The sequence below is a fragment of the Falco peregrinus genome, chromosome 8 (assembly GCF_023634155.1).
Source record: "Falco peregrinus isolate bFalPer1 chromosome 8, bFalPer1.pri, whole genome shotgun sequence".
Classification (NCBI taxonomy): domain Eukaryota; kingdom Metazoa; phylum Chordata; class Aves; order Falconiformes; family Falconidae; genus Falco; species Falco peregrinus.
In genome coordinates this window covers 45969451-45984086 of record NC_073728.1, presented here as the reverse complement: position 1 = coordinate 45984086, position 14636 = coordinate 45969451, and positions in this window count along the sequence as shown.

Genomic DNA, 14636 nt, shown 5'->3' with positions numbered 1-14636 from the left:
CCATACGGTCTTTTGTGCCAGCAATCAGAGGGCTGGTGCAAAACGCACCCCTGGTACTTGGGGAGATGGGTTTTCTGCTGTCAGGCTCCTTCTTGTGGAGCAGCCGCTCTGGGGATCTCAGCAGCAGCTACAGTGCTGCTGCTTTGGATGGAGCCACGCAGGGCTCCTGGTGCTGGAAATGCATTCACAACTCTCTCTGGGAATGTGGACAGTCAGAGAAAGCCAGAGGAAGGTCCTAATCAGACAGAGGGTCCTAATCAGACAGAGATGCAGAAACAGCAATTGTAGGTACTTCTGTTGGATGATTCTGGGACAGAAACACTGGATTCTAGGTCACCTGGACAAAATGTCTTGTTGCACAGGAATGGGAGAAAAGTCCCCAAAGCCCCGACCCAGAGGGGCAGACAGGTTCCTGCTCTCCAACCTGCAGCCCTAGTCTCTGCAGGATCAGGCAAGCCTTGCCAGGTAAGTCACACATCTTCACCATTATAGGATTTTTCTCCACAAGAAACATTGCTGGGTTTAGCCCAGAGCAGAGATTTTGGCCCAGATTTTGCATAGAGAAAATTCTGCAGCAGTGAATCTTCACAAGAGCAGAGCCCTGGGTTTGCCCAGAAGACACTCTCCAGTTGCTGGTACTCAGCTGGGGACAGAGTGGACACCGAGGCACATGGTGGGCCATGTGAAGGAGGTGCTGCAACACAACAGGTGCCAGCATGGAGATCGGAGTGAGCGCAGCTGTGCCACATGCCTTCTCTTCCTGCCCTGGTGTTTCCAGCTTTGGCAGCTCTTTGCTTCAATGTTTATCAAGGAGCAAACAGTAAGAGGGTCTTATGAGGGCACTTGGGACTGCCCATCACATCGAAGGGTCTTGGGCTTGGAGCAGCATTTTGCAAAGGAGGGTCCTACAGGCAGAAAGGACAGCCAGAGGCGAATGTGCCTGACATGCAAGGGGCTCCCAAGCATCCTTAGGAACCCAGGAATCCTGGGTCCCCAGGACAGCACCCCACAGGGACAGCCCAGGCATGCAGGGTGCCCCGGTGCAGCAGTTGTACCACACACCAGGGCTGCCAGGCATTGGGCTGGCACCAGCAGCCCCTGGTTGCAACTTGTGTGCTTGGGCACAGCTGGAGGCACTGCTGTCCCAAGGAGATACAGACACAATAGAGAGACACAAGGAAAATGATGAAGGGGCTGAAGGATGGGATTTAGGAGGCAGATTAAATGAACTAAATCTGTCTAGCTTTGCCGATCAATCATGCAGGCAGGAGCCGGATAACTGTCTCTGAGTGCCTGAAGGGTGCAAACACTGAGGGAGACGGAAATTACTTCTGGGACTTCAGGGTGTCAGAGGGGGAAGAGGAATGCCAGAGCCACTGACTCAGCTCTTCCTGCTAGTCTTCATGGGTAGGGGATGGGACTGAGCCCCAAGCCATGCCAGGGTTGGCAGGTCAAGATGATCTGCAGAAACTGTATATGGGATGAGGGGAGGGTGATGGAGCATGGAGAACATGGTGAGATAACAAGGCTGTGCAAGGAGAGCAGCAGGGTGAGGAAGGTGGGATGAAACTGATAAGCAATGGCAAAGATTACATTTTCTGTTGCATCTGTGTTGTTACAGACCTTGACTTTGGCAACATGGCTCCATGGGGTGCTGCCATCATGCCTGCATGGAGCATGTTTGAGTCAGCTTTCTGTCCTGCAGATCTCTGGGCAGAAGCTGTGGTGGGAGATCCCAGCGCAGGGGAAGGTGGCCCTCTGTGCAGCAGTCCATATGCAGTGCCTGGCCATACCCTCTTCAAATGCCACAGGGACAGAGGCCAGCCAAGCACTTGTCATCATGGAGAGAGCTCAGCCCGGTGGGTGTTGGGGAGGGATGGTTCTGGGTGCCGCTGGTCCTCTCCAGTGACATTTGCAAGGCACATCTCCCAGCGCTGGGACCAGACCTGCCGCCTCCCACGGCACCTTCCCCAGCTGCAGAGCAGGCAGCAGCGCTGGCTTGCAGGACAGATCATTTTAACTCACCCCCTCATGCCAGCCTCCCCCCATCAGCCCAGCCTGCTGGTTTATTAGGGCCTCTGGCAGAGCTCTGCCTTGTTCAGGCTCTTTATCTGTTTTCATTTTCTATGCACACCTCTGGGGCACTGTACAGATATAAAATAATCAAAATGACAGTCCCCAGATAAAGGCCACTTTTGTTCGGAACACACCAAGTTCTCATGTAAAAGCATACAAATGGCAGTTTATTTTCTATCTCAGCACCTTTTGGGTCTTGCAAGCATTGAATATCTTGCAAGTTCAAAGAAAAATATCCTGGTCAGCTCTTTCACACCTGTGAAACATGGTGCAGTGCATAAAGTTCAGAGCCAGGAGTGAATAACAGCGACTTTCATTAACTGTCAAGTGAAACCAGAGGCAGGCTGAAGTGCTAATTCCAGTTGGGACCCGTTCAATAGCAAATTAACCTGCCAGTGATCTCCCAGCAGGCTACTGAACAGAGCAGAAGGAATAATTTGAAACTAGGTTTGTAGAGGTAGGTAATATCTTTTTTATTAGATCAGCAGATAATTTGTAGCCAGATATTTATTCAATGAACCTCTGTGTGCGTGAGCGGCCATCAGCCTCTACCTCTCCCCGCCCCCCCCCCCCCCCCCCCCCCCCCCCCCGAACAAGAGATGAAGACCTTTTGAGGTCTTGCCACAGACCATTTGCACACAGGCAGAACCTGAGCAGGGGGGTCCGTGACAGACCTCGCACACCTTGAGACGGGGCCGGCGGCCCACCAGGGAAGGCTTTCGGTGCCGATGCTGAAGGCCGTTTCTGCAAACCTTGCTGGCTGCACCCGTATGAGGGGAGGGAGCAGAGCACAGACTGAGAAGGCCACGGAAACGTCTGTGAAGGGTTTTCCATCCCCCCCCACCAGCGGCAGGGAGAGGCAGGGCAGGGCAGGCCGGAGGAGCATTACGTCACCCCGCGCAGAGCCCAGGGAGGAGGATGCTGTCTCCTGGCAACCCCCGTGCTGTCACATACATCAGCATCAGCAGCGGATGCAATGCAGGACCGATCGCCTCTTGCAGCACCCCTCTGCCAAGAGGGGAGCTGGCCACCATATAGCGAGGGTCCTGGGGTTTCACTGGGTGCTAATGGGGTCTCCCATCTGATGTGGCCTCCCAGCTGCCACTCAGCACCCCCCCCACACCTCTTGAAATGGGCTTTTCTGGCACTGTGGGCAAGAGTAAAGGCAGCTCTGGGGCTGGGCAGTGACAAGGCTTCTCAGCCAGCAACAGGAGCAAAGGCAGTGTCAGGAAACAAGACTTTCGATAGGATGGCTCACTCCCAAAATCGAGCACAATGCTGGACCCAGCTGCAGAAACCTTGTGCTTGTCCCAGCTGACAGGTCGAGACACCCACCCCTGCCATGCACATGCAGCAGCGAGGGGGCTGCTGTGGCACTGAGGGTCTTCCCCACAATACCAGCTCTGATTTTCTCCATGCTGAGAGGAAGGGACAAGGGTGCAGAGAGCTGCCAGCTGCAGCCAGCACTGGGTCCTGCAGGCATCCTCTTCCTGCAGGGTCAGGGGAGGGCAGCGACTGAGCAGACACCATTTCCATGAGGAGCTGCCATCAGTCCGGGCTAATCGATTCCTCTGGGTGCCTGGGGCACAGCAGCCACTGCCAGCCTATTTCATTTACTTGAGTCCTCCAGCACACCAGACTTTCACCTTCTGGACCCCAAAGGGACGTTGATGATTCAAAATATTTGTGCCTTCTTTGTTGGGGGATGCAGGGTATATTTTCATCCGTCCCTTGTCTTTAGCCACAGGTGCCTTCCAGAGCATCCATTCATGCTGTGCCTTCTCCCCATGCCTCAGAGCCTGAGGTCCACCAACTCTGTTCTCTATTTGGTCTCCACAGTCTCTGGCCATGCAATTCCATCCCACCCCATGGCTGTCCCCATGCTCTGATCTGCCCCATGTGTGGCTGGGGACTGCAGGTCTGTGCAGGCAGAGCCATCCCACGGGAGCAGCACAGACGCTGGGATAAGAGGCAATAAAGGCTGTGAATTGGCCTGGGGCTGTCAGCCAGGGCCTCTTCTGGTGACTGGCAAGCTGCCTTCAGTCTCACAGATGATTCCTACAGCACCAGCCTATTCAGGGACTTCTACTGCTAGCCTGGAAGGGGAATGGGAATGAGACACAAGACGAGTGCTTTCCCTGCTGGAGGATTCGTGCTGGGATGGACTGGAGGAGGAGAAGAAGAGGGATGGGAAAGTGGAAGCAAGGCACAAGCATCCAAGGGGATCTGTTGCTTCTCAAAGGAGACATCAGCTCCTGAGCTGCTTCAAGCCAAGGGGCTTAATTTGCAACCAATTCAGCAGCATAGCAGCATCCATGCCAGTGTGGGGGCTGGAGGCACACAGCATCCCAAGGCTGCTCCTGGCAGCTGTGAAAACCCCCAGTGCCTGGCAGCCAGGGCAGTGATGGGGACCGAGTGGGAGCACTCAGAGGGCCGGTGGCTGAGCAGCCACCAGCTCCTGGAAAAGAGCCACGATGGCCCCACACTTCCTGACCACTCCGTGCTCACAGGCTCCCACAGCAGCAGGGGAGATGAGACAGGAGGGAGAAAAGCTGCGTGGAGGGGAGATGGAGAGAGAGGAGGGGAGGGAGAGTGGGGGAGGGCAGGAGAGGGAGCGCCTGATGAAGAATACGGAAATGTGAGGCAGACAGAAAAACTAATCGAGGATGATTGAGGGAGAGAAGGAGGACGAGTGAAAGATTGAGACAGAGTGATAAAGAATATGTCAGATGGACAGGAAAACTAATAAAGAATAATAACCACCGCTGGCCGAATGCAGCACACGCACCTGCCTGTGGCTGCATGTGTGAGCACAGGCAGTGTGCGCCCCCCCCACCTCGTGCCCAGGACACATAGGGGCATGCTCTGTGGCTGCCTACATACACACACCACCCCCCTGACATATGGTCACCCACAGATCATCTCTGCTGGCACAGGCCTGCACGCACACACAGCCCTGTTGGTAGCCCCACGGAGCGCACCCAGCTGCGTGAGGAGGAGGATGGCACGTGTGCGCAAACCCAGGCACCGCCAGCAGCTACTGACCGCACACTGATGCTGGTCACTGTCCCCCCATATGTGCCATGTACCCCCATAGTACCCAGGCTGCTGTGGACATCCCTTCACCCCAGGACAGGGGAAGGATGAAGGCGCTTGGAAAAAGGTTTGCCCTTAAGGTATTTGTTTTGCCGTTAGCAAATTTGTTTTGCCGTTAACAGGGTTAGCAGGCAAGACCCAGCTGTGCAGACCAGGATGCAGGACCCCACAAATCCTGTCCCCCTGGGTTCAACACTGTCTTTCCCTTCAGGGGATTTACACATGCCACCTGGCCTCTGCCCATCCCTGCAGCAGGTATATACACCGGCTGGTCCTGACATTGCTCCTCTGTTTCTTTTACAACTTGAGATGCTGAGCGAGTATGGGCATGCCCTTTCTGCTCCTTCCTCTTCACAGCCAGCCTCCTTAGGCTTCCTTCCATCCCAGCCCTTGCTTGGACACCCTTCCTGCCCCAGGGAGGCTATGGGCCAGGGCAAGAGATCTGCTCTGGCTACCCCTCCCCATGCACAGTGCCAGGCTACAGACAGCTATCCCAAAAATGACTGTGCACCATGTTTGCTGGTGGGGCAGGCTTAGCCTCCCACTCCTTTGCTGTCCCCACTCAGCCTTGCAGGCTGCTAGGTTAAACGAGAGCTGACAGGGTAAGCAGCAGATTGCTCCCAGAGCAATGCCTTGTCTGTATCGATCCCCCCCTACCACCACTGACCTCTGTCCCTGGAAAACTCCCAGAGAATGTCCAGCTCCAGATGAGGCAGGAGTTGATTAACTGAGTCCATCTCTGGAGCATGTGGGAGCTCTGTTGTCTGTCGTTTTAGCTTGGGGAGGTGGGATGCTGGCTGACTGAGAAAAGTCTTGTGCTGTAGAACAGGAATGAGGAAGAGCAGACCTCAGACTGGCCAGACTCAGTCTGGTGACTCATTCTAGGTCACCAGCACTGGGGACATGCTGCCAAGGTGACCGGGACCTCTCTCCAGGCACAAGGCAGGCTCCGAGGATCCTCAAGGACTGGTGCTGGACTGTCCTGGAGGAAGAGGATGGGAGGAAAAACATGAGGGATGAAGAAAGACAGGAGAGAAAGCTGGTTGAGACAGCCCACAGTTTCAGCGTGAAAACTGTGGTATTTGGTGTTTCCTGGTAGCTCCCAGGCAGGGTGAGGATCTCACAGAGCAAGTGCCCAGCTTTGCCAGGCATGGGGAGAACCAACTCCCAGAAGGCTCAGCTGTGGCTGATTTTATTTCATGTACGTGACCCATTTGGGATCTCACTGTGTCCCAAAGGCTGTTTGATGGGCCACATCTATGAAGGGTTCAAGCGTTGCCTCCGATGTGCTGCCATGCTCAGCTGTTGCTGGTAGTTGTGCTGTTGGAGCATACGCCAGCATCGCATTAGGCTGGCAGCAGAGCCTTCGAACAGCAAGTAGGATTTTATCATCTCTTCATCTCCTGCAAATTAGATCCATGAGCATAATTCAGCAGGTTTCAGGCTACGAAGAGCTACACAAGGCAGGGCAAAACGGCCTTTCCTTTGCTTTTTGCTTTTTGGAAATGGCCAGTCCTTCTCCATCTGCCTTACCTTCAGCAAAGCATTTTGGGGTGCAGGTGATGTCGTCAGCATTTCAGATGAGGTTCTCCACATGGTGAGGGAGCTGTGCCATGACAAACCCACTTGGGCAGTTGGAGAGGCCCTGGGAAAGATGCCATCCTTTCCAGCAAGCTTGGAAAGGGCTGGGATGAACACAGCTTATCCCGGGAAAGGAATGTCATGCCCTCGCAGCCGTGCTTGGGAGGTGGCTGCTGGGCTGTGATATAAATAACACAGGGGATGTGATGCCGCCGGACCTCCTACACGTGAGTGGTGGGTCTGCTTGCAGTGAGCAAGCATAGTGTGTGGGAGCTGCTCAATCTGTGCACTGAGTGTACACGGAGGAGTCTGACCTGCTTGGGCCAGGGAAGGTCCCCTGCAAACCTGGAAACAGCAGGAACACTGACTAGAACCCAAGCAGGGCAGTGAGTGGGATGGGATGGAGAGCATGGGGGAAGGCTTTAGACCAAGGTAAGATAAGGTAGGGAAAGAAGGTTCCATCCCTCCTGACACCTTCCCGCTCTCTTCACTGTTCTGCATCTCCCTCCTGCCTCATTGCTTCCCCTGGTTTTCTCTCCCCTGCACACAAGCTCAGCCACAGCGTTTTGCATGTCCAGCTGTGGCCAGCACCTTCCCCACTGTCCTGCCATGGCTTGGTGCAGTTAGAGCCAAGCACTGCTGGCACACCGCCAGCACACCGCTGTTTGCTTCCTTCAAGGCTTTCCTGCTGGCTTCAATTTCTGTTGCAGCAAGGCAGTACACGTGTGGGGGCAAGTGGAAGTGGTTTGTCAGTGGAACACATGGGGTGCACAGTCAGGGTGATGTGTTTAGTGTGTGGGCAAGGCAAGATGGCCCTTATTATCCATTCCCTAATGACAGGCATCCTCCATTTGCAAACTTCCACAGTGCTTGGGTAGAAAGCACTGAGCTTTGGGGGTTTCCCCAGCTTTGCAACTGGTTTATGTTTGAGTCTGCCTGAGTGAAGGATGTGATGTTGGGCTGTGATCCTGCCATGCAGGCAACAAATTGGGAGTGGGCAGAGCAGCCTGCTTCAGTGGTTTCAGATCCATGTATTCACAGGGAAACTGAGGCCTGATTCACCCCAGCTGACTTGAGAGATGTTGCCCAAAGGCCACACAAAGTGCTGGGAGAGCTTCACCTGCTGGACCTGCTGGACCTGCAATGAAGGACTATTCCAAATCTGTAGGGTCTTTGGAAAAGACATTTAAGACATTCACTCCCTGCTACCTTTCTGAGTCTGGAAAGCAGTCTGTGCAGTCCTTTCCCGAGATCTGGAATTATTTCATAGAGCAAGAGAGGAAGCAAAATTCAGCTAAGGACAGCACTGGGAGACACAGCTGCAAAAGATCCATGAATTTCCCTTGCTGACTGCAAAGACACTCAAAGCTTCTCTCCGATGGGTGTGGAGATGCTGCTCTAGATCTTGCCATGCAGCTGCCCTCAGACACCTTCTCCTGTGTGGTGGGAGACCCAGGAGCAGTTTCTGCAGCAGCAGCCATCCCTCCGTCCTTTCCAAGCGGCAGCAGCCAGGAGAGGGTGGCTGGCACCATGCCGCCAGAACACCACCCTGCCCATGATGGCCTTGTGTGACAGCCACCATCAACTTTGCCTAACTACAGTCCCCTCCAGCTGACAGCTATCTTTGGGCCATCTCCAAGGGTTCATCTCAGCTGTAGAGTTACAATCGTTGATGCTCAGGTTCAGTCTACATGTGCAGCTACCTGCTGGCAGGCAGCTGAGCTTCCCAGGTAGGGTAGCTGGTGGGAAACGTGTCTGCTTGGGGTTGTGTTTGCATGGGTTGGTTGTCTGCCCACAGTCCGGCATAAGCATGTCATAAATCCTATCAGTGTGGCAATGCCAAAGAAGAAAATATCCCTGGTCCATATTTGCATGGTGCCATGTGTAACAGTGCAGTGGTTTATGGTGGGATCCTTGGTGTTATTGCAATGCCAACTAATCAACAGTAGGTGCTCATGGTCCTCCAGACCCTTCCCACACTGCCTGGAGAGACAAGCACAGCATCATGGGGCTCCAGAGCACCCTGGCTCCCTGCAGCACTGGAGCTGGGACAAGGCTGCTGCAAAGGGAGAACTGAGGAAGGGTTTGGTCTCCACCTTGACATCGCAAACCTCCATTTCAAAGCCTTTCGAAAAACTTCTCTCTCTGGAGTAAAATCTGGTAACTTTGCAATGTAGGATTTTTTCACAAGTGAAAGTGGGACTCAGCTGGGTTCCACAACAGAGGCTGGCTGTCCATAATGAGATCAGGGTGGAAAAATGGGCTCAGGGAGCTAAGGTATCTGATACATCACATCTGTTGATTTGAAGGAGCCCAGGACAGCAAGTTTTAGAAAGCTGCCGTTTCTGAGAACATGGATGCTGAAATATCTGTTGATTGGCACCCTGCTCAGCATTGATGGACAAGTGGGGAGGGGAAGGTGAGCTCAGGGAGGGAGGGCAGGCGCACTTCCCTCTCCGCTGGAACAGAGCGTGGCTCCCATTTGCACTAATCCCATTAGGTCTGTTTGCACTAAGCCCCCACGAGCTCTCCCTTGTCGAGAGAGTGTCTGCTTTTGTGTGGGCCAGGCTCAGCTCCACGACAGCCAAGAGCAGATGGGGAAGAAGAGCACAGTCCAACCAACTGTTCCTCCTTGTGTGATTAAGACATGATGCCAGGCCATCCTGGCGTGGGAGCTCGGAGGTTCATGCCAGGCTAAAGGGTGCTTGCAGTACCGCAGGGGGGCTGGGGCTGGGATCAGCTCAAGAAAGGAATGGGAACAGCAATGTGGGGTGAAAGCTGCTGGGGGCTGATCATCTGGCTGTGGAAGAAGCTGATAGACTTTCCCTGTCTTGGATGATGCCAATTCTCTGCTAGCAAAGGGGGAAAAGCTCCTGCTCTTAGATTAGCTGCTGTTAGCAGCACCCCAGCCTTCTCTCCATCAATCTGCCTATGGGAATAAACTGAGATACATATTCTGCTGGGGCTTTAGTTCGAGAGCCCCCCGGAGAGGGGGCTGGGCTTGCTCTAAATCTCCTAATCCCCTTCATCATACTGCCAGACAACCAGAGACACCGAAGCAAACCGCCTGGGGCTGGGCCCCCCTGCCTCCCCTGAGCTGTTTGCAAATCCCAGTCATCCTGTGGGTGATTACAGGGGCTTCTCCTGTAGCACAATATCCAATCTCCCCCAGAGGCCACCGCAGCATATGCAGGTCTGGGCTCCATGGCCACGCCAGCAGAGGCAACGCCGCTCATCCTATTAAGAGCTGTACGCAGGAGGGATGAGCAAGGCAGAGACAACATCCCCGCATCATAGAGCCAGCTGGGGAAGGAGGGCTCTGCAGTTTTCCCGTACCGTGGTCCTGCTCCTCCTGCTCCTCACAGAGAAGGTAGGCTCTGCTCCTCACAGACTCTCACTAGGGGGTTCAGTTGTTGAAGCCCATCACTGCTTGATCCATACCCAGCCCTGCTCTGGCTCCATTGCTGTCCACAGCTGCCTGTGGGTATCATGGCATAAAACATATTCCCTCCCAGAAGAGATGGTGCCAACTCTTAAACCGCTTTCAGCTTTTTTGAACCTCTACCCAAGCACCGGGCTGGCACAGCAGTGGCTCAGCGCCATGCTGCCATGCCAGGAGTACATCTGTGTGCACCACCACAGCATAGGTAGGCAGCAGAGGCTGTGCCAGGTAGGCAGCAGAGGATGTGCCATCCTGTTGCTCACCCAAGCAAGAAAACCACTCAGGCTAGGAACGATTCTTGTGGAGCCCCAGGCTGTGCAAAGCTCCAAGGACCAGTGGACTCAGCAGGAGCACATCACTCAACTCCATTTTGTCGCTCATTTTGGCCCAGCCCACTGGGACCATCCTGGACAGGAGGACACTCCTTCCACATCCACCTGCGGGGCTCACTGGTCACTGAAACCTATCCCAAGGGCAGTACTGGCTGGGGAGCCTTGTGCCCAAATCCCAAGACATGCCAGGCAGCCGCAGCATCCATGAGACCCCTTCCCACCCCAGTAATCAATGTGTGCTGCCATGGAAACCAAACGGTTTCCAGACCAGCACATAGCTGTCTGGATGTGATGCTCAGGGCTGTGCCAGAGGACTGGGAAGGCTTGCTGCACTGGGGTGGGCTGAGGAGAGGGCAGCGGGTGCCGGTGGGGGGGAGCACAGTGGAGTAGGGGAGGAGAGGCAAAGAGGGAACAGACAAGGTGAGGGAGTGGGTGGAATGGGGCATGCTGGGGGGGCAGAGGAGGATAGAGCAGAGGAGGGGAAGGAGGCACAAAAAGGGGGCACAGGGGGCCTGCACAGCCTGGATTTACTCGGGAGGAGGAGGGAGCATGAGGAGCAACTGTAGGGCATGGCACAAAGCCAGCCATATTCAGGAGGGACATAGAGGTCCTGAGACTGTGTCTTGACTTAGGAAGATGCTCTTCGGTGGTCCTTGGGACAGGCAGGTTCTGACAGCTCTGTGTGGGTGCTACCTGCCCCCCTCTGCCAGCTGTGGGAACCTGGCACCATCCTCAACATCTGGATCCTCTTTCCTTGGGATAGGGCATCAGCAGGCAGCAAGGCCACTTGGTTCCCCATGATCCCTGGGGATACAACCCTTTTGCCCAGCTGGCATGTACCTACACAGAGGGGAAACTGAGAGCCCCCTCACCCCTCATCCATGAGGATGTGATCCCTTGGGAGTGGGGAGCATCAGTTCCCCTTTGCATGGCCCAGAGGAGAGCCCAGGGAGAAGGGGGTGGTAGAAAAGGAGTCTCTACAAAACCCCACTGAGGGAACGGTGGTCTACATCTTCACCTGGAAATTTTTCCTTCCCAGGGGCACTTGCTAGTGGCTTCCAAGCAGGGGCTGAGTCTTGCCTTTGCCCAGTGGTAAGATGACTGCAAACCCAGTGCCTGCAGCTCAGCAAAGGGAGAGGCGCAGTGCTGTGTGTCAGCCCAGCACAGTCAAGACACATAGCACTCGTATGTGAGCCAACTAATGAGGGAAGCATCTCTGCTCTGAGCTAAGGAACTACCCTGCACAGCTATTGATCTTGCCTAGCACAGTCCTGCGCAAAGGCAAGCAGGAAAACACAACCACAGCTGAGCAAGCTCCCTGCATCTGTAGTAGGAAGCAGCCATAAATATGCCCTGGTTTGAAGTGGCCCAGCTGTTTTTGAAGGGTCTAAACTACCTAAAAAACCCAACAACAACTATGCTTGGCAAAAGAGATGGTGAAATGGTGGGAAATGTCATCAGGTCTCAAAGGAGCAGCGATGGAGGTGGGGGTAAGCCTGGAGCTCGCTGGTGGGATTTTCCCCGTTTCCCACTTTAGCTGGTGGCAGGCCCAAGTGCAGGCAGCCTTGAAGCTGAAGATGTCTTTTCACTGAACCATTTTGGTTTTAAATAAAGGAGACTGGTCTGTGGCAAACTGCTTTGTGGTGTTATCTGACTTGTACCTGCTGAAACATCCTTAAGCTGGAAAGCAGGAGCGGGGAGGACAAAAGCCAGGGCTCCTTGCACCTGGAGGAGGGCGACAGGGGCAGGTATCTCCCCACAGCCAAGACTCTTCACTGCCTCCATGTGCTTTCTTCCCTGAGGACGCTTCAGGCTGTCCCCAAGGATGTGATATGTGGGAAGAATCCGTCAGGCACAGGCACCCCGGTTTTCACACTTTTATTGTAAAGCTTTAGGAAGGGCTAATTACAATGGAGTTGGTCATCTGACAGCTCAGCAAACAAACAGAACAGGAGAGAACAGAAAGGGGATCACGACGGTGTCATGCTCACTGCTCTGAACAGAAAGAATTACAAGGGAATCAATTGTGCTCACAGCGCCCGAGGAAAACCAAGCCCAAGGCCCAAAGCCTTCCCCGCACAGGGAAATGCATCACACATTGAGAGCAATACAATCTTAGCAAGAGGCGTTGCCTTAGACATAGGTCACCATCTGAAAAATAGTTGGGTACTTTACTCTGCCATAGGATTTCTCCTTTAGAAAAGCTACACCTGCATGTACATAAAACTGTACAAAAAACAAGGCATCACAAGCAAGGAAATGAAATCTCGTATAAATAGAACCAACACTGAAGAGCTACAAAGGGGTCGCTTAGATCCTTCCCACGCAGCCCGCCTGCTCCCTGGCTCCCACCTTTGGTTTTACCCCTGGCTTGTCCTAGTGCAGTGTGAGATACAGTGAACCCCTCCGCAGAGGCGATGAACCCCCCTCCTTTTCCCTGTGCTTGTCTAGACTGGAGCCTGGGGGGAGCTTCCCCCCACACCCCCTACATGCACAGAGGCTTTATCCTTCTGGCTTATAATTGTGCAAATGAGCTTCTTTCCAACAGCACCTCTTCTTCACCCTCCCCCAGGACTGATCCCCAGTGACACTGTCAACTTCACCCCAGGACAAATCCCCAGCATCCCCTCTCCCAGGACCGATGTCCAGCTCCTTCTCCTCCCAAGGGACCCATCCCCACTGCACCCCACATAGCCTCCCACCCCTTGGCACCCCACCAAGGACCCACTCCCACTGCCCCCTTTATTCTTCCCCACAGACCCACCCTTACCCCCCGCACACTCCCCCTAGACACCCATCCCCTCTCCGTCCCCCAGATACCCATGCCCTCTCCCCACTGTGCTCCCCTCCAAAGACCCACCATCCCTCTGTGCCCCACCCAAAACTCATCCCCCTACCCTCCCTCCCCATGGCAGACATGCCCAGCACCTATGCCTCCCAACCCCCAGGGACCCCCTCTGCACTCACCCCGCACTGCCTTGCACCATAGTCACACTGAGAACATCACCAGCTGCTCCAGGAGACAAGACAGCAACTCCAGCCACAGGGCTTTGAGCTTCAGGGTCCCTCTGGTGACCCTGAGCAGAAGGTAGGGAGCCCACCCGCAGGCAGGAGGCTGGGGTAAGCTGGTCTTGGACAAGCACCCCTCAGACGTGGCTACGTCACTCTCCTGGGGGGTCCCCATGCGGGGCACTGGACACTGCCGCTGCCTGAGCCCAGGGGAGGCATGAGCAGTCGAGTTGGCAGTGGAGTCAAAGATCCTGGCCAGCACGGCCAAATTGCACATTCTGCCCAGTTTGGCCCTGAAACTACAGAGCTACAATAAAAACAAGTTCAGGAGCGTGACTTGCTCAGGCAGCCAGACCAGAGGAACGTGGGCCCCGCCGGGCGGCCACTGTGGGCGAGGGTAGAGCAGGGATGCCCAGACAGGCAGGCAGGCGGACATCCACCGGGAGCATCACGCCTGCCTCGAGGGACTCCCAGCTGGTCGGCAGGGATCAGCAGCAGGAGACCAGGAGGAGGGTCCTGCCTCCTCCGGATGGCACCCCAAGGTGCCGGGGCTGCGGACGATGCAGTGTGGTGCGGTGCCACCCAGGGAAGGCAAGGAACAGGGCTGGGGCATGAGGGAGCAAGAGGGAGCAAGTGTGAGCAGGCGGCTTCTGCCGCCCTTCCCTTGTTACCTGGGCTCGGCTTGCACCGCATCCCCTCAGGTCAGCCGGGGCCGCACCAGGGAGCCGGCCACCTCTTGCCACTGCTGCTGAAGCAAAGGGAGAGGAGCTGCTCAGAGAGAGGGATGCTGGAGGGCGGGAGGAGGCTGGGCAGGGGGGGGGGCCCTGGTGCGCTGCACCCCAACAGGCACTACAGCTATGGCAGGGCAGTCTCTGACCCGCAGCGGCTGGGGTGCCCTGTCCCTGTGGTGTCCCCTATCCCTGTGGTGTCCCCCTGCTGATTAAGCCCGGCAGAGCCATCCACGAGCCCTGCAGTGATGGACCATGTGAACCAAAGATGAGCCACGGAGGGGAACCATCCTGCAGCTACTACTGGCCCCGCTCCCTAAGGAAGATCCCAGAGATGAAGACAACTGATGCGCGCACAAGAACGGGAAGAAC